The 19,175-nt window shown below is 38.5% G+C and overlaps 1 protein-coding gene across 3 annotated transcripts in view; it reads left to right on the forward strand.

Annotated features, from left to right (window-relative positions):
• The first annotated feature begins 6,746 nt into the window (after window positions 1-6,746).
• The window catches only part of ripor1 (RHO family interacting cell polarization regulator 1), a 41,772-nt gene continuing 29,343 nt past the window's right edge, over window positions 6,747-19,175 (forward strand). The window contains exon 1 of one of the 3 annotated variants that reach the window (XM_040026654.1): window positions 6,747-6,863. The gene's annotated coding sequence lies outside the window, so the exon portion shown is untranslated. The other 2 variants (XM_040026653.1, XM_040026655.1) reach the window with 2 other exon arrangements.

The following is a 19,175-nucleotide window of genomic DNA, read 5'->3' on the forward strand; positions in this document are numbered from 1 at the left end:
AAAATGAGTGAGACAGTGTCCATTGAGATCATATTAGAAAAAATACTGACTCTAAATGTAACACATAAACATTTGTATATCAACTGTAAAAAAAAAAAAAAAAGAAGAAGGGGAAAAAATATAATAATAAAGAGGAAATAAAGAAGGAATAAAGAGTAGAGCCAGACAAAAACATGATATTCATAAACATTACAACATCAGCAGGATGCATATTATTATCAATCACCTGTGGCCAGTGGCCTGCCACACTGCACCAGTTAAATTTTTTTCAAGCAAGCCCCATGCATGTCTTTGACATATTGTGGAAACCACACTTATTTTTCTTAAGATATCTGTGGTAGATATCTATAACGTGTTGAGCTATAACACTAATAAAATAATGATGTTTGCATTAGACAACTCAGTAAAGCGCTGAGGTGTTTAATTATTCTCATATTATCTCTGTCTCCTTTCTTATTTCTCACATTCCCAATTCCTCCTCCCAATCCCTCTCCTCGTGTTGAGGAGTTGAGGTAATGGGCATTTAACAAAATCTGATCCTTCCTGTGGAGCGTCATTGTAAGGTGACATTTTGCAAACAGCATCATAAATTGTTTCTCCTGATTTGTATTTTCCAGCTGTGTGTCATTCCTCGTATATACACTGAATATAAAACCAGTCCCCCAAAGGATACACCAGTGCATCCTCAATTATAGCTCCTGCAGCAAGACTCCACTGTCCTATATCTTCCAGATGCATTCTGTATGCCATGTTGAAGAGTCCATCCATCTATCCATTATCCAGGGGAACAACAAGGACTTTTGAGGCCACTCTAGAAACATAATCTCTCCAGCATGTGCTGGGTCTACTCTGAGCACCTCTCAAATGACTTAACTCCTCTACCCACCAGCAGCCAGCAATGCTTCAGAGAACGCTCATTTCCACCTCTTGTATCTGCAATCTCATTCTTTCAGTCACTACCCAAAGCTCATGACCATAGGTGGGGTAGGCTTTGCTTTTATGCTCAGCTCTCTCTTTACCAAAGCTGATCCATGCATCATCCAAAGCCTCTGACATTGTCCATACATTGCACCCAACCCCTACGGTGCCTCCTGGAGGTGGTGGGCCTACAAGAGTGTGGGTTCATGTGTCCACTTTGGTCTGCACAAGGCCAGGCCTGCTGGACTAAGGCCTAGCCACCAGGCTCCTCTGAGCTCCTCCCCAGGTTTGGTTCCAGAGTCTCAGATTCTTAAAATTGAGACATTCTTCAACATGGCATACTGAGACTTATTACAAATCAGATAAAAAGAGAAAAGCCACATTTTTGAGTAGAGCATGCCCAGTCTTCCTGGAGATGTGAGGCACACCTATGTTTTCAGTAGTGTGTGATGTTCACGCCGTTATCGCCCCCGCCACGACTTGAGCACCCAGCCCTCCGCAGTTCTGGATGAAGCTCCAGAAGCTGCTGCTTCCTTCCCGGCCCCGGCTCCCTCCACAGCTGGCAATTTTGTGTTTGTTTTGTTTGTTTTTATCAAAACTTATAAGCTAAATCATTAAACTTCTTTTAGGTTTTATTCTTTTCTTTAAAAAAAAATGTATTAAAAAAAATTGTGTTCCATTTACACAAATAGTCTGACTGTTGGCTTAAAGGATATGCAGGGATTTAATAGTCTTTAATGCTTCTAAGGTTAAATATTCACTTGCCTCTCCAAGTCCCCCATCCTTACTCTTTCTTCAAAAGGTTGATTTGCCTAGCTATCCAGTAATTACAGGCGGACAGTTCTATCTATATGAGGATATTAATTACACACTGGCCTGCATCCATACACACATATAACAGTGCAGAGACTTAATTACATACAGTTAACAGAGTGGGATAATTGACATCTCAACATAACTATAAGGACATTATTTGAGGTGGGGTCTTCAGCTGATTTAGAAATAAAAATAAAACCCAATTACAGTTTGTTTCCTTGAAACTTCCTGCATAGTGGAAGTAACAAAACATATGTACATTTATCCTTTGTGTGAGGGGGCATCATAGTGTTTTAAAATAGTATTATATAATCAAAAATTATGATAAGGCTATAGATGTGGTTGTTTGTCACTGTATAATATCATATCCATTTCTGCTTTGTGCCAAATATAGTTTAAGATTAAACATGTGATTTTTTGTTGTTGCTGTTTTGGTTTGGTGCCACTAAACAGACACAGTTCAAAGAGCTCCACAAAGAAAAGTAAAACCTGTCTCTGTCATGGAATTGTGATGTTTTGTCTTAATATGATGCAAATTAGAAGAGGGTTTGAATTTTTTTTTTCAGTTTTTCAGTCTTATTTATGAACCCATCTATCAGGATTATTAGAAAATCACAAAATCACATTTAAAAGTTTGCAGTAAGTGTTTTATATTCATATAAAACTTCACAGCTTCGGTCTCTCTTTAAATATACATTTAAAAGAATCTGAAAAAAGATTTCGGTTTAACGACATCAGAAGGATTCATATCGCTAATGCTAATATAGCGATATGATACAGTGTATGATACACACGCTTTAGAGGCGTGACCTCCCAATCTTTGTAATGAGGAGCAGCAAAGGGCCTTTCAAAACAAACATGGTGCTACAAGATCTCAAGATTTGATGCTCTACTGTATATCCAGTGGCGAAGTACTTTGTGTATATTTATATGTACTTGTGTATCCAAAGCTTTCACAGAAGTCTAACCAGCCTATTAAAAACTAACTCCACTCATACTGCTTCCATAGGAATATAGAGGCTAAGTAGCAGCCAGGAGACATGTTCATTGAGTCATTGGTTTCAAAATGTCTTCCCCTAACGCTTCGACAAGCAACCATCTCACTCCTATTGAAGCCAAATAAGGATCCATTAGAGAGTTCATCATATCGTCCTATATCACTCTTAAATGTAGATTTAAAAATACTGTCAAAAACACTTGCTCTCAGGCTAGAGCAATATCTACCATTGTTAATTTCTCCAGATCAGACAGGTTTCGTGAAGGGTAGGCATGGTTTTTTCAACCTGCACAGGTTTTTAAACATATTACACACCAAGTCAACTACAACCCCTGAAATTGCCTTATTACTCGATGCTGAGAAGGCATTTGACCGGGTGGAGTGGGATTATCTGTTTTATACTCTACATAAATTTGGATTTGGCCCTAATTTCATTTCATGGATTCAGTTACTTTACTCCTCACCTTTGGCACGTGTTAGAACAAATTCGTTGTTCTCTTCTTATTTCCCACTTCTCCGTAGTACGAGACAAGGTTTTCCCTTATCCCCTCTTCTTTTTGCATTATCAATTGAACCATTGGCGATTAAACTGCGACAGTTGCATTAAGGGCATCTTCAGAGGTGACCAGGAGCACAAAATATCCTTATATGCTGACGACCTCCTGCTGTATATGTCAGAGCCTTTATGCTCTCTTCCCCGTGCTCTTGCCATTTTTGAATGTTTTGGTAATATTTCAGGTTACAAGTTGAACCTGCATAAAAGTGAACTTCTCTGTGTCAACTCTATAGCCAGGAAGATTTCATTTTCAGATTTTCAATTTAACGTTAAATCAGGGTATGTGACCTATCTGGGGGTTAAGGTTACCCACTCATACAAAGGTCTTTATGAAAGAAACTTTGTCCCGCTGCTTAAGAATACTGAGACAGATCTTCAGAGATGGAACAATTTACCACTGTCATTAATTGGCCGCATCAATTCTATCAAAATGAACATACTACCCAAGTTCCTTTATTTATTTCAATGTATCCCATGCTACTTACCCAATAAGTATTTTATAATACTGAATAAGCATATCTCTGCATTTATTTGGAATGGCAAAAGTCCACGAATTCGTAAAGATTTCATGCAGAGGACTAGGCCAATGGGTGGATTAGCCTTGCCAAACTTTCAGTCTTATTATTGGGCAGCAAATATTCAAAATATGCTGTACTGGATGAGTAATTTTACTACAGAGACTCCAGCTTGGCTCCAAATTGAGTCATCCAATTGTGGCAAAATGTGCCTATCAGCTTTGTTGAGTTCAGCTCTCCCATTAGAACTATACACCTATAAACGTAACCCTTTGTTGTATGACTCGCTCAGAATCTGGGTGCAATGTAGGAAAAGGTTGGGGTTACACTTAATGTCAATTAAAGCACCTATCTGCTCAAATCATATGTTCCCACCCTCCAGGATGGATTCTGCCTTTAAAATATGGGAAAGTAATGGCCCTAGAAATATCAAAGACCTTTTTGTAGATGGGATTTTTGCCTCATTCACGCGGCTCCTGAAGCAGTTTAATGTTCCTCGGCAACATTTTTTCCGCTATCTACAAATTCGCCACTTTGTAAAGAGTCGATTTCCTTCATTTCCGGAACTACCTGAGGAAACTTCTTTGGATAAAATTATTAATATAAACGTTCATAAGAGAGGGGCGATTAAAGAAATCTATGCTATATTATTAGATCTTCAATCTCCTTCTCTCTCCATCCTTAAAGCACAGTGGGAGAGAGACCTTGGGATGACTATAACAGATGAACTCTGGCAATCTTTTCTCCAGAGGGTACACTCTTCTTCGATATGTGCCAGGCATGGGCTCCTTCAATTCAAGGTCCTACACCGATTACATATCTCCAAGGAAAAGTTAGCCAAGTTCTATCCAGGAGCTGACCCTCTGTGTAACAGATGTAAAGCAGAAACAGGTTTGCTCCTTCATACCTTTTGGACATGCCCCAATCTTCATAACTATTGGGTGTCTATATTTAACACTCTGTCAGAGATGTATAACGTTAAATATGATCCTTCTGCTCTAACGGATATCTTTGGGGTGATACCTCAAGACATCACTTTGCCAAAATACTATTCGAATTCTATTGCCTTTGCTTCACTTATCGCAAGGCGCCTTATACTTTTAAGATGGAAGCAGGAAGCTCCTCCCACACATGAACAGTGGCTTGCAGAGCTCATGAGGTTTTTACATTTAGAAAAGATGAGATATACACTGGCAGGTTCAACCACCAAATTTCTTAAGGCATGGCAGCCATTCCTGATGTACATGGAAACATTTAAAATGACCACCTTATCATGACCGGATGCCATATCTCTATATCAGTATCATAGTTAACTGTACACTGAATGTCCCTTATACATTTTATTTTTATATTTGTTTGTTTGTTTTTTGTTGTTTTGTAGGGGTTTCTTTGGTTTGTTTGTTTGTTTTCCTTCTCTATTTCTGTTATCTTTTGGGGTATTGTAAATACTGAACAGCAAACTACTGTATGTTCAATGTTTTGTTATTAACATGCTGCTGTGACTGAAAATAAAATTTATAAAAAAATTTAAAAAAAGTAGCAGCCAGGTGCTGCTAATGCAGTTGATTAATTTTATTACTGTAATATGTAATTACAATAGTGAAGAATTACTGTAATGAGCCAATGTTTTCCCACAGTTCCTTGCCATTTACAGTAAATTAAAGTACACGTGTTATAGTATCTTACTGTAGATATTACAGCATACTGTTCAAATTACAGAAATCAGTTACAGTTTGTATGCACTACTACGAGATACATGGTAAAATATGTGTTATTATTTTGTGTGTTTACAAAATAACAAAAGATTGTGAATAAAAGACAGCAGCAACAAAAACTACTGACAGTAAAGTGCAAGTAGTATTTCATAGTCCTCTGCATTTAATGTAGAGTTTTATGTCTGAAAAAATACATTTTAAATAAAACTGTCATCTTTAAAAAACAAAACAAAAATAAAAAAAACAGTGTCGACTGTGCCTCAATTGTGATCTCCGTGATCCTTGGCTGCCATCTTCTGGCAGCTTTGCAAACAGCCTAAAAACATTGTATCAGCTGGCATCATAGTGTGTAAGTGTGTTTACGCAGCCACTGAGTATATCTGCAATTTAGACGAATACTTAGATGGTGATATTATTCTTTATTATTATCCTTTTGTTTTGTTTTTTAAAATAAAAAGCACAGTTTTTTTCTGGTGTTCAGGCCATCATTGTTCAAGTGATTCCATGTATTCAGTCTTTATACTAAAACAGCAATGAAACAGTACTGGCTGAGCTTTGAGTGTCTTTGTGTGAATATGATACTTATAGTCTGACATGCCTTAAGCAGTTGTTGGGTATTTGCAGGCGGAATATGAATCGTGACATGGACGCTGCTGTAATAAATACCTGTTTAATTTCTGTGTGCATTTAGACAGAGCAGTACAGTACATGCAAGAAGAGGGTAGTATGCAGCAACTTACTTATCGATCGTCTTTTGAAATTTGGAACGTCTAGCATTCAAAGGAATATGGTATATTATATGGTATATTTTGATATACCCGATCATCAATTTCAAGAAAAAAAAAACGTTTCACAATATGGTCTTGTTGAGCTCAGCATGTCACTTACATCAAACCATAACCACTCTGAGTCTCATAGTTTTTAGTATAAGTGAATTATGTCAAAACACAAGTATTGTCTGTGCCATACTTTAGGGATCTGATTTTTTTTTTTTTTTACTAATTTTGCTAAGCAAAGAACTGCACAAAGGGAAGACTGCCAAAGATCTCACAGGTATCAAGTATGTCCCACCTAGTCGCCCTTAGAAGTTAGAAGCTCTATCAGGATATTGGGCGTTATAAAAAAAAATATTATCCCAAACCACAGCCGAGCAGTCAGACGTGAGTTGGCATTGTTTTGCACTGGTAGTAGGACAGGCACGAGTGCATGAACCAATTAGCTGTGGTGATTAGGCGTTCATTTGAAAGCGTTTAGCTTACAGGAAGTGCTCGCGCTAAACGCGGAGCGTTGACGCTGTTAAGTACTGACTGACTGACTGCTTGAGGAATGTTGTTCACTGAACCACGGTAGTTTTTTTTCCTTCTTTCTTTTCTAACTAGGAGGTCAGTGTTAACAAGACTGGTGAACTGTGACAACAAGTGCGCTCGGAATAGTCGACCCGTTTTCTTTTCTGAATAAAGAAGATTTGCGTCAGCTTTACAAGGAGAAGGACACCGCGGTCAATATGTACGTTTTTTTTTTTTTGTTACTAAATTGTAAATTTTCAAGTTTATCTAGCCTTTTCCCCATGCTGGTTATCTTCTCTAGGTTTGTTGTAGAGAACCTACCTTAGCAAAGTACCTCTTCTGTTGTAACCGCCTCTCCTGCTGCATTACTCTGCTGTCACTCCGCTGTGCTGAAGCCGGTGTGCCAAACCGTGTCGAAAAATCTGTCAAATCTTTAGTATTTCTACTTTAAGTGCCAAGCAGCTTCAAGACAAATATAGCCGCGTTTGGTTGCTTGTAGCAGCACATTATGCGAAACGAAAATGTATTATTGACGTTTAAAAAATAGCTAAATTCCGTCAAAATTAAAATTTATGGCACGTTTTTAATACCCTGTAGGTTATTCTAATGCCAGTATTTTATCGCAAAAGAGCTAAAAGATTGTAAATGGGAAAACGTGGGAATTGAGCACAGTGATTTTATTTTAAAACAGATTCACACATCCAGATAATGGGGGAAGATTGGGACAGAGTACCCAGGGCCCCAAAGGCGGAAGGGGCTCTGGCAAACCTAGAATGAAACATTTTTTTTTGTTTTAGTTTTTATCTTCTAAGTAAATGTTGCCTTAAATAAATTTCTTGAATAAATTGGTTGGGCAATTGAACTTTGATACCCATGAATACTGGAGAATATCTGATGCCTCCTTCACCCCTTACAAATCAAGTAACATGGTTTCGTCCAGCATTGGGGTGGCCTTTACGGCACAGCCAATTTACTGTATTCTACTGTATCTAGACTACTGCTCATATTCCCTGTAAGTCACGTCTTTCTACAAGAAGGCAAATTCAAAGAATAAGAAGAAGGGACAGTGAGAGAAGAAAGCAACTGGGGAAGTCAGTTTTCAGGAAGATTCTATCTGAAGAGAGGTGAGCTGTGCACAGCCAACAAATTTATCTATAAGCAGTTGTTAAATACTAATGTTTAGATGCAAAGCTACCATAATTACCTCGCACAAGTTAACACCATGAAATTAACTTAATTTTTGGCACAAGGTGAGCTCATATAGTGGCAACTAAAAGTTGCTCCAAGCAGTCATTTGTTTTGATAGAAATTTAAGCATAAAGCTCAGCAGCACTAACATCAAGTAGCATTAAGCTTTATTGTATGTTGGATCACATGATGTAAACAGGGCATTTAAAAATGCCACTGCTTTTTAATTTAAAATAGAAACAACCCAAAAATGTAATTTTTCTACGAGCATGTGCGCCAGTATACCCATGGACATGCTCAGAAATGTTTTCATGTGTTAATAAATCACACCATTTTATCTACAAGATCATTAGACTTCCTTACATGACTCTGATCTAAAGGAGTACTAATGATAAAGGGCTCTTAGTCTCACTTCATTGCACATATTAAAAACCCACTTTAATCTAGTGTATTTGAGCTTTAATTCGGTCTACTCAGCATAGGTACTGTCATTTTAGTGCTGGTTTCATAAGTGCAAGTTTTGAAACTTATTTAAACTTTAACAAATATCAAGATAATTATTTACAGTTATTGTGCTGTGCCTTGATGAGGCGCTTCAGCGTCTCAAAGGTTGAATGCAGTGTGAGACTGTTAGCAGGTTAAAGAGGCTAATAGAGGGTCTGTCTGTGATGGAGGGAAGTGAGGTGAAGAGAACAAGGTTGCTGTGAGGGAGACTTTGGAAAGAATGAGAAGAGGACAGATTTCTTACATTTTAGTTTGCTTTTTTTTTTTTTTTTTTTTGACTTCATACTTGTGAATCATTGCACTGTAGGTGAGGAAAGCTGATTCTGTCTGTTTCTGCTAACAAAACATGTATCTAGTGGAAGTTTGTCTGGATGTAACTGATAACTGGGTGTACTTAGCCTAAGCATTTTCTTAGAAAACTGAAATTGCTGTTTTAAGCTCTTCTTTTTGTCGAAAATACTTAAAAACAAAGAATCAAACTCTTGAAATTGGAAGTAGTAGTAAAACACTTTTAACTATAAAGTAATTGTGGACTTCAGTATGCTGAGATACTGTGCAGTCTTATAGATGTACCTTTGCTTTTTATTAAACACAATATATTAATACTTCTGCATACATGAATAGTTGTCTGTTTCTCTGTTAGCCTTGTGACTGATTGGCGACCTGACCAGGATGTATCCCATCTCTTGCCCTTTGGTAGCTGGGATAAGCTCAAGCCCCCTCCCCCTCCTCTGCAACTCTGAAGTGGATAAGCAGAAGGAGGTGGCTGGGTGGTTGTAGCGTGTTGGACATCAATAGTGTAAACCAGACAGTAGTGCTACGCTGGTTTAGTGTGCTGTGCTTTTGTGAGATCTGGAAGGTTCAGTGTTGGCCTGATGTTATCACGTGACACTAGTTGCAATGACAGCATTCTTGGCATAACTGTGAAATGCATCCACAACTGCAGTAGGATGCAGCCTGCCAAAACAAACGCACGATTTGATTCCAAGGCAGAAGGTCATGGACCCCATATTGTAGTAATAGGAAAACAGACTTTTTCAGGCTGACTGTGGGAATGCTACAGTGAAACCACAAACACACTGTGCCTGTGTTGCTCTCACAGGGTGCATTGAACAGTAAGTCCATTGTGCAGTTGCTGGACTGTCACTATGTGAATACCTAATTTGGCTAATATGCAGGCCTAAGCTAGCAAGGTGCATGAAACGGATACAGTGCAGTGTGTGGTCATGGCACTACCTCAGCTCATTCTCCTTTCATTTAACGTGTATTCATTATCACTAATTTTCAACATTGTGACTGTAGTTTCGGTGTGATGTCACTTGTGAGAATCTCTGCACTAATTATAGGGCATTGTAGCAAAACCTACATTTAAAATGAGAGTTTGGCTGACAGCCAGTTCGGAAAAGACCAAAATGTGTTTAGCTCTTGTGTTAAAGCACTCACTGGTATTAGGTTTACAAGTAGGGAGATTTTATATATATATTTTTTTTTACTTACTGCTCATCTTTGTGTCATGATAGTTTGCTTCGTTAGAGGCTTGTTGAATGTTAACTGTTCATTATACCCAGAACCAAAAATAAGAAGAGTGTTCAGTTAATAGGGCTTTAGTCTCAAAGTAGAAACTCGGAGTGAGATAGAATATGCACCTTGAATTATACCCAAAGAATTGGTTTCCAACTGTGCAGCCTTACCAGGCCTTTACTGCAGCTTGTGCAGTTGTTTGCAGGTCTTCCTGTCTTTAGTTTTGTCTCCAGTAAGTGAACTGCACCTGTCTAGTGTGTTAAATGTTGGAACAAATTGGTGAGTAGTGAGTGAGCATTTCCAAACATGTTTAATTATGGGGCAATGAGGCTGTGACAAGCCTCCACATGTTTTAAATGGCTGTAGACACTGAGCCTAACACTGCTGCTCAGCTTCTTTATCTTGATGCAAATGTAACCCAGAAATATGTCTTGTGTAACAGAGAGGCAGGCCCCCACACTGAGAGTGTATGTTTCTGCATGTATGCATTACAATTGCTGTGGAGACTTACACGAACGCATATGCGCGCACACAGACACACACTTATACACAAGCCTTTGAAGTTAATGACTTCCTGTGTTAGATTTCCATGAAGAACTGGACAAACAACTAATTAACTCAAACCTGAGCTCATACAAATTACACTATAGAACCCCACGCCCACATGCACTGAAAGGACAGCTAAAGTTGTACTGAAAGTTAATAACTTTGATTCTTGAGATGTTCTAAAAATGGGAACAGTCTCATTTGTTATGCTCCTGAAAGTTATCTGTTTGGAAATAAATGTATAGCCCACAATGGCAAAATCAAAATCAAACTGAGGCTAGTGTTCGGTCACATTAGTGACCAATTTTACACACTAGACTAGAACTGATGTGTTAGATGGGTTACTACCTATTATTTTAAAGACTGGTGGCTTTCCTTTGTGTCAAATCATGACTATGATTGGGGTTTCTGTACATGATAAAATTGAGGGTTAGACACTTAAAGTGACCACACCATCAGAAGATCATGAAATTAACTGTATGAAGTCCAGTGAAGAGAATAAATCTAGTACAGTCTTTCTTTCAGAGGAGGAAAGATGAAGCTAGGCGGTATTGTGTTCATCATGTTCATCTCAGAAATGTGTCGCTTTCAACAAAACTTGCTGATTTTATGGGTGAGACTAAAGATGCTTGGAAGATAGACAAGCAGTTAACTTAACAGTTAGTAATGCAGAAAATGCCTGAGTGCCAATGGACCATAAAGGCAAATTGGATCCTCTGTTGACGATTAGGGCTGTGCAATATGACCAAAATCAGTTGTGAGTCATAAGTAATTTCTTATCCAAATACCTATCACGATATAGTGCAATTTCTGCAAAGTCAGTGAATAGTTTATATAATCACCACATCAAAAGTGTTATTGTTATTTATATTTAAATTAAATAATCAAAAATGAAATAAAAATGCGACTTGCCTACCATTATCCCATAGTAACACACAGTAGATGACCCAACTCAGTCATGCAAGCGTTTCCCTGAGGCCTCCGCCTATCATTACTGCTCCTTTGTGGTAGTCAGGAAACTAGCCTGTCTGCAAGCATCAACTGCAGAGCATCCAGTCTCTGAAGTGCACAGTTAAACTCATACAGGGATGTGTTGTTCAGCTCATCCACATATCTGTTGTTACAGCGTGTTATGCTACGTTGCGGATTTCTCATAACATAAACGAGGCAACTCGACTTGTGTGAAGTGTTTTTATAGATAGATAGATCGATAGATATCTAGATTATATGGCGTGCTACTGGGAAAAGACAGTTCTGACCTCTGAGTCTGAGGTTTATTTTGAGCACCTGATGACTCTTCTTTTTTTGTTTTGTTTTTTTTCTTTCTTAATCTCTCTATACTTTCACATAAGTCTTGCTTAGGTGGTGAAATAGATTTGTTCTGTCAGTGTGTGTGTAGTACCAGGTTGCTGCATAATTTGCACAATAGTCTTCTGCTCTGTGTCGGACTTTCCATAACAAACTATGTCCATGCTACAGAGATGGCCCCTTGTTTAGGAAGAGGCTCCTTGATTAGTTTTGGCTGGTCCTTGTTCTGTGGTGACCATTGCAAACCTTTATCTAAAACACTGCTTACTGCAATGAAAATATTGTGTTTTGCAACAACATGAAATAAATAATAGAGCATAATATGAAACAATAGATGTTTTAATATTGTCACCATATCCCACAGCCCTGTTTACACTTGTGCTGGGTTGTGTAACGACTACTTTGTATCCATGCATTTATAACATTCTAGCAAATTTGCAGCCTTTCGTTGACATTTAGCTTTGTCTTGAATGATACTTTCACATTTTTTCAGCAAGTAAGTCACCAAAACTGCTCTTCTACGTCATTATACTTCAGTTTGTGGACAAAGGACGGAAACAGAAATTTGCAGGTGTCCTACTAATGTAAAAACAAACTAACTAAAACACAACAGCCACATGAAAACACTGGTGGAATTGTTGCCAGAATGGAGTCACTCTCATTATCAAAGCTAAGAAATCCTATTACATGACCTCTGACTGTTACAGTGTGCGTCTGAGTTTTTTAGACTGTGACTCACGCGGTAAGCGAGCTTGTGCTATACTCATTCATTACACTGTCTGGCACAGCTGTTTATGCCTTTGCTGACCCACTGTCTTCTTCCATAATTAGGTGGGTGGGAGTGTTTGGTTGTTGCTATTTTCAGGACTTTTCTTGTTCCTATTGAAATCCTGAAGAGTTTTTACAGGAAGTGTTGAGTTAAGTACAAATTTGGATGTTGTAAGGTCTTTCCCCTTCTCTCATTCTAATCATCATTTTATAATAATGCTCATGCTCTGTGATGCTTATCTTTTTCCCTGCATTAAGTTTTACCCTGAAGCGAGCTGGAATTCACCGGGAAAACACGCAAAGCCCTGCTCATCTCGTCTTGCAGTCTTTCCTGTCGATCATACCTGCCGTGCCAATTCTTGTTAACATACAGTTTCCTCATTCACATTACGCAGTTGAGAATTTTATTTTGACTTGCAGTCAAAGGGATTGTCTACTAGGCCTCTTGGGTTCAACGCTAAAAGTGTAGGAGCTAATTTGGAGATAAATGCAGTATGTACAGTATGCACTGTGTATGCATCCCTAAGTGGAATGTGCTTTTGTACCTTTGTGAAAGCAATTTAATATTTTAGTGTTGGAGCACACAACAGTTTATTCAACTTTGTGTGGGTGTGTGTGTGTGAGCTGACTTTGTGTAGTTTGTAGAGCAAAGCTTTTAAAATTATTTGGTCCCTAGGTGTGTTATCTTACTCTAAGATAAGGCAAATGAAAGACAGGCTTTGGTTTAAAACTAAAGTAGAGCTATACATAGTGCTGGCCCATTAAATTATAAGCATTATCACAAAAGTAATAGAAATATGAAACATGGTCAGGATAAAGTCAGTAGAACTCATTCCATCCATATTTTGATAGGCTTCGCAAAAGGCTACTGATACTGAATGCATGTTAGCATGTTATGCTAATCTTTGGGCTACTGTAGCCATAGACACCAATGCATTAGGAGTTTGATCAAGATCAAAGACAAAATGGCCACAGATAAAACTTGAGTGACAGTGTTACAGAAACAATTGCCAAGAGATGCCAAAAAATGGAAAATTTCCCACCACTGACTTAATAGTAGTTCTATAAATAAATATGGAATAAGTGTAGAAATACAGCAAGTATAATTTAATTATTAAGAGAGCTCATTAGTTTTACCCATCCTGAGATAGGTGCATTGGTAATCAAACACTTCTATATAGGCTATCAGTTGGGAAAGAACCAGCTGATATTAAGGCTGCTTTTAGATTTCAGCCTTTTTTTTTTTTTTTTTGCACCTCCGTTTCTTCATGTGTACTCAATACTTTTCCCTTTGCCATTTCTCATTATTGCACATAACTTAAGTTATGGGCATCTATGGTTTGATTTCTCTGCACATGTGGACTGAATGGGTGGTTACCAACATCTGGTGAGAATTTCATATCAATAGCACCTATAGAGAGATATTGTGAAAATTGACTAGGTTCTGTCATTCACACACACCCTTCGGTAGTTAAACCTTAATAGTAAGTGGCTGAACCCCCTTTTTCCTCTTTAGAACTGCTTTGATTATTTGTGACATAGATTCAGCTCTTTTACTATTCTGATGTTTGGTTTGTACTTGAGCAGATCATCTTGACCTTGTCTACATGCCTGTTCAGTAAGTAGTGGTTAGTAACAGTTTTTTCAGTAACCTGCTCTCCACCACAGCTTCAAAGGTCACTGGGTTACAGCCAACCACAAAACCAGCCTACCTGATCAGTTTTAGTCTGCTGGTGACATCAGAAAATTTCTAACATTTTGCTGCACAAGATTGAGGAACTCAACTTCCTTGGTAAATGGTTTTGCTCATCTACTTGTATTCAAATTCCATATTGGTTGTCTAGTTCTGTGTGGTGTCGATGTAAATGCTCAGCCCTGTCAGTTCTAAATCTAACCACTGCATATATTCAGTATTTCTATAATTGGCATTGATACAACGCAATCCCCCGTGAAGCTGTACTGCACATCACCAAATATGATGGAGCACTGCTCAAGCTCACATACTGCAGTCTGGCAGGTAGCTATTACTATCTAGCTGGGAGTAAACTCTTTACAGCATGTAAATGATTCCACAATCCACTCCCTGAGGCTCATGGTCTTGAGGCTGATGCCATCAAGCCCATGAGATGTTGAGTGGTCAGTTTCATAGATTGCACTGAGGGGGGGAAAGGGTAGAGTCATTGCTGGTGGTAGTAAAGGAAGCAGCAGAGCCATGTGAAGTACAGCTGTTGTTCAGTTCACTGGTTGTCTGCCCCAGTGGTTTTCTTTGTGCTGTATGGGTATAGGTAGCCTAGTAACTTCCTTGATTGGAAAAACTGTCATTCCTTATCAGCAGAAGTCTTCATAAATTAGCTTCTAAAAATTGCCATCAACAAAATGGACACCTGATTTAAGTTGGTAATTGTTAATGCATTATTTAAGATACGTGGGGGATACAGGGCTGCAGAGGGGGACCTTTTTTCCCCTCAAAGGCATTGACATTTATCCTTCAGACACCAAACTGGCTGCCAAAAGGGTCAGCTAATTTAGTCACCCAAATTAGCCTCCTAAAATAAAAAGATGTTGTAGTATTAGCATTACATGTTGCTACGCTTATTGAGCTCTCAAAACTCTTACACTAAAAGCACATATCTATCCAAGCAGCACTAATTAGGATTCAGGATAATGACTATTTTAGTGAGTTACTTTGCAAGGTATACAGCACCGTGATGTGGGGGTGGGAGGTACACTTGCTGATTTGAGTTCTCTGTCTTGGTCTGAGGTATTATGAGCAGGTTGTTGTCACAGATTAAACTATCTGCTCAGCATCAGCTGTGTCGTGTATCTCTACCTGCCCGTGCAGCAGCTTAACCTTCAGAGTTTTACACGAAGGGTTAACCCAGTGACAGTTTCTCCGCATGCACAGCCTGTTCACTAGCCCAATCAGGTAGTGTCACACACCTATCCACAGTTGCTGTCAGTTTATGTACAGTTAATTTACAGTTTATGATCAGTCTTGTGGGACTCTGAACAATATTAGACTGGTTACAAGCTATTCATTAGCTTGAAGCACTCCAGTGATAGTTAAGCCGCTTATTTGCCAGCTGGGGATTAACCAGAAAGTCCCCACTTCACAGGGGTCCACACACACACACACACACACACACACACACACACACACACACACACACACACACACACACACACACACACACACACACACACACACACACACACACACACACACACACACACACACAGTGCTTAGTGAAGTACGAACAGTCTGTCAGCTCAGTATCAAGCTCATTCTGGTTCACTAGACTGGTTACATTTATTTGTTCTATTGCGCAGTACAGCACGGTATATTACAGGGTTTGGGCCTGTGTGAGTAAATCTAAACTGTGCATGATAGTTGCACAAGATAATGTTTGGATTGAGACGAGGAGAGCATCTGTATCAAAGTAGTTACTGATAAAGTGTTACTTTCCCCTGAAACTGAACTACTGTCTAAAGAGAGTGATATGGTTGTGTGCATGTCCTTTGAAGAGCCTGTGCACAACTTGCAGACCTTCATTTACATGTTGCACTTACTCCTAACTGGTGACAGTAAGCATCAGCAACATGTAAGCTAGTCTTGGTGGTGATGGTGTTTGTTTTCACTCTGCTGCGGAGAGAAGCCAAAGTCATTACATGGAAAGAACTTTTTTTTTTTTTTTTTTTAATAGTGAAGTGAAACAAAATATTTAAAGACTATGAGAATTCATCACTCCTTCACTTCTCGTTCTACTTCATGGTCTTGTGTTCATGCATTTTGTGGTGAACTGTTGCTTCCACAGTTAAGGAGGGTATGGAAACATTTGACTTATGTTTCGAGGACTGTGGTAGACTTGGCTTTCAGTTTGATGTATGTGTGCTTTTAAGTAATTAAGGTAAAATCATGTTGGGTCTAAAACAAGTCTCCTGCTTCTAATCGTGTAGTCTCCAAATATCAGATCAACTTTAACTAACGGTAAATGAGTGGAATGGCCTGTCTAAACCTTCTAAAAAAAAACAAAACACAGATTTCAGTGTGTTCCAATAACCATGTTGTTTGTAACAATTTACCATCATCTCAGAATTCTGTGTGATTCAGAGCTCATAGAGGCAGATTGCAGAAAACTGTGGAAGAACAATGTACTTCCGTCCATCAATAATCCCTCCATGTAGCTCTGTTCTGGCTCCCAGCAGCTACACATAGTTTGCATGCTTGGCTGATTGACTGCATTGTCTAGTGTGTCATGCATAACCACTACTTTAGATGCCATGAAAAGTATCTCTTATAGCTGCAGGGAAAAACAAATGACATCATCAAAATAAATAACATACAAGCAGGACTACACATGATCCAAATGCAGTGGAGGAAAAACTAGTGAGTTTGGCTGGAGAGTTCTAGTTTTCATTAAAGAATACCCGTATAATAAATTAGCACTGAGTGTTATTAACTAAACAGAGACTTCCTGTTTTGTTTTTTGTGTTTGTTTTTTGAGCTTGACTCATGCTAACTTAGTAATACATATTTGTTTGTGTCACCATGTAAAACTACATATTACATTTTAGGTTACATTCAGGAAGAGAACCTGTTTCATTGACAATTAGGTGTTCATATGATGGCCATTCTACACAAATACGCAAAAAAGAAATGATATGGCTTGCAACAACACTGGGACCTGAAATGTGCAGATTACAGTAGTATCTGTCTTTACCATTAGACTAGCAAGTTATAAAACTGATAATTTAACAAACAACAAACAGGAAAGACTAATTTGGTGTCTGAAATGTTTTTTCCTAAAGTTGTTTAAACTCTGGATAATCTTAAAGTACAAGAACAGGACCAAGTGTCTTTACAGCAGTCCTATTTCTCACCCATATCACACAACAAGAGAGAGCCCACTTTGGATGTTCTCACTACGCAAACATTCTGTTTGGTTTAGCTGAGGACGCTGCTAGATGGTGCGCAGGAGACTGAGCACATGGCACTCACCTGCTCAGTGTGATTTAACCTGCACTGTTCTCACATGGGTGTAGTCTGGCATCACACAGGCTTTCTGCTAGGGAGCTGGGACATTAAAGACAGGTTAATATCAAATTTGCATTCTGACAGTAACCTTAATTGGGTAATATGTAGAAAAGTTCAGGGCAGCGTCCCAATTTTGAAATACTGCTGAAAAGTAACAAGATGAAGTCATTTTGAACAGACCAGAAGGGGGAGGTTTAGAATCCATCCCTGCTCAACTCTGCATTACCATAAGACACAGTACACAGTCACAGCACTGGGACAATGCAAATATTGCAAATTAATTCCACCGTGGTAAACTAGCAATTTGCAGACTGTTCTGTTTCAGTGGCTGTCAGTTCAGCCTTGAGGTCGTCTTTCTGTCTCCTGATTCAAATCACATTGTTCAATTCAACTTGGTGTTAATCAGTATTTTAAATCCCGTTTCAGAACACTGATAAATGTATGAACAGATTACTTGTCAGGTGTGGTGTTTGGTACTGTTTCAAACGGTTTTTAGTTGAGTAAAACATTCATTCTCTTGTTAAAGCTGTTAAAACCAATTCAATGCAAAAATAGTCTTTCTGAACATTCGATATTAGCTTAGTGGCTAACAGAAAAGAATTGCCTAGAGGCTTTATTAATTTAAATGTGATTTTTACCAAGAAATAAATCTACAGTAAAATCCAGCTGACCTGATGCTCTCTCGGTAGCTCAATTGCTAAAACCTGCTGCTTCAGTGAGTGCTTCAGATTGACACTTAGCTGTAATGTGTTCGCCTACAGGATGTATTACCAGACACATATCAAATTATGGAAACGCTGATGGTTTGATGGTGTGGGGAATCCTTTATTGGCAAACCTGTTCCATTAGCAACAACAGACAGGGTTTAAATGCCACAGCATACCTGAGTATTGCTGCTGACCATGTACATCCCTGTATGACCTCCATGTACCCATCTTGTGATTGCTGATTCCACAAAATAATTTGCCATGTCTCAAAGCTCAGATCAGCTCGCAGCTCAAAATACTTTTATTCTGAAGGATTTTTCCACTCTCCCTTGACAGTGGCTACTGTATCACTGAATTAAGTGACTTCCTGATGTAGACAATAATACATTGGGCACTCTTTGTATTATGGACACAGTAACTTGTCAAACTGGCAGGAGGAATAAATGTTTTCTTATTTCTGATTAACCTTGTAATACTTGGCAGTGTGATGTTTATTTTCAGGGTGTGAATTTATTGCAGTCACTGGTGGAAATATCTGCAAATAAAAGATCAGATCTTACATTTACAATATAACAGTGGTAAATACAATCAGCAGTTTATGGTGGGTTGACTACCAAAGACTCTACTGCCATCTAGTGGTAACCTCTAATATCACTATATAGCTCGGTTACTTTAAGTGAAAGCAGATAATATTCTAAGTTGAAAAATGTATAAAAAGCTAATGCAGTAAAGAAAAAATTGTTACCATCTAAAATTTGGTAAATTCTATAACACCAGCTGTTTATTGTTTGGTAA

Source organism: Simochromis diagramma, unplaced genomic scaffold (genome assembly GCF_900408965.1).
Source record: "Simochromis diagramma unplaced genomic scaffold, fSimDia1.1 OVJJ01000293.1, whole genome shotgun sequence".
Lineage (NCBI taxonomy): Eukaryota > Metazoa > Chordata > Actinopteri > Cichliformes > Cichlidae > Simochromis > Simochromis diagramma.